Here is a 1,650-nt window from a genome sequence, read left to right as displayed (position 1 = left end):
CAATTTTAATAAAGATAAGCTGGGTACATATCTAATTGAAGGACTTAGAAGGATTGAGGCCAGCTTCTTCCCCACTGCAGAGATATCTGGACTCATAAAAGGAAGACAAAATGTACAAACTCTTTGAACCTAAATTCCAGGAAGTCCCTTAAAATTATTTAACCAGGCTGTGGATAGGTTCACTGTATGCTTGCCTTGCATGTGTAAAGCCCTGGATCCAAACCCCACTACCACCAATACTGAAACAAAACTTTATTAAATAGCCTATAAAGACCCCCAAATCAAGCATTAGGTCAATTGCCATTCAGAAGTTGTATGTATATCCGCTTTTTTCCTCAGTGAATGAGTTATTTGCAACTGAGAATTAATTCTCCAAAATACCGTGTATGTCAACAACTAAAACATACTAAAAATGTAGTATTCCAGCTGCAGTGATCTAGGACTGATTCCAACATGGTTTACCTCCTCACTTGCTGTCCCCACAAGTCTAAGAAGTAACGCGTATGCAGGTGCCTATTTGGAGCCCAGCTTCATCTCCAGCTTTGTGGAAAGGAAATGTGCTTGATGGGCAAGCATTTGTGCTCCCCTAAGCCACTAGCACAGAAACCAGAAGACCGATGTCCCAGGGTATCTATGTTGGAAGTTTTCATTTCTTAGAGACCTATCTAGAAGCCAACTTTCTAAGTAAAATGGAATTCTATGTTTATCATTTTGGGAGGTTGTCAAGCTACATTCCAGAGGAACTGCTTCACGTTCTGCTACCTCAGCAGCTTCATCTCTCCGTTTCCACAAGGCTGTTGATAGTGAACTATAGTTATTATCATAAGTGTGAAAAGATAAGTGTGGTTTGATTTGTATTTACCCAGTGACTGATGGTGTGGGACATCTCTTCATGTGTTTATTGACTTCTGTAGAAAAAAAAATATCTAGACAAATCCTTTAGATTATTTGGGATATTTCTGAGATACAAAAATTTGATAAAACAGCCTATATGTCCTTCAACTGATGACTAATAATAAAAATGTGGTACATACACACAATGGAAAATTTTTCAGCTGTAACTCAAAATGAAATCATGAAATATGTAGATCAATGAATTGAACTGGAAAAGATTATACTTACGGTGGTGACCCAGACATAAAAGGACAAATAACTCATGTTCTGTCATTTTTTCATGAATCTTGGCTTTGAATATTTAGGTTTGGGTACATAACCTAAAGGAACCACTTAAGCCAGACTATGGGATAAAGGGTTAAAGGAGTTCTACAGAGGTACACAGGTCCTACCAAAGTTGAAAAATGGGACTGGACTAGCAGGGACCTGTAAGGAGGGAGGACGGAAGTAATACCATACAGGCTATTTCAGTTGCCTTCAGTTGCCTCCTAGAATTTGAAGGCAAGCTCTGCTGAGGACAACATACACTTTGAACATAGAACTTGGCAAAATTGAGCTGGAATAGATCTGGAAACATCCTTCCTAAGGACTAGCACTCACAGTATTAGAAGGTACTCTACAAGCTGTCAATGGAGAAAAGCAATATTTCTACCTAGTTGTAAGGCCTATGAATCAAAATGACTGATCTTGGAAGATATCCCCAATAATGCAATAGTGGCACCTTTGTCTTGGTAGGTTCCTAATTGAACTTGAGGC

General features: G+C 38.8%; 1 non-coding gene across 1 annotated transcript; it reads right to left on the bottom strand.

Moving 5' to 3' along the window:
• Positions 1-440: 440 nt before the first annotated feature.
• LOC115072538 lies at positions 441-640 on the bottom strand. Its single transcript, XR_003851585.1, has one exon. It is a non-coding gene; the product is annotated as a small nucleolar RNA SNORA73 family (small nucleolar RNA).
• Positions 641-1,650: the final 1,010 nt, after the last annotated feature.

Source organism: Nannospalax galili, unplaced genomic scaffold (genome assembly GCF_000622305.1).
Source record: "Nannospalax galili isolate Female #2095 unplaced genomic scaffold, S.galili_v1.0 scaffold402, whole genome shotgun sequence".
In the NCBI taxonomy this organism is placed as follows: domain Eukaryota; kingdom Metazoa; phylum Chordata; class Mammalia; order Rodentia; family Spalacidae; genus Nannospalax; species Nannospalax galili.
This window is presented reverse-complemented; position numbering and strand designations above follow the sequence as displayed.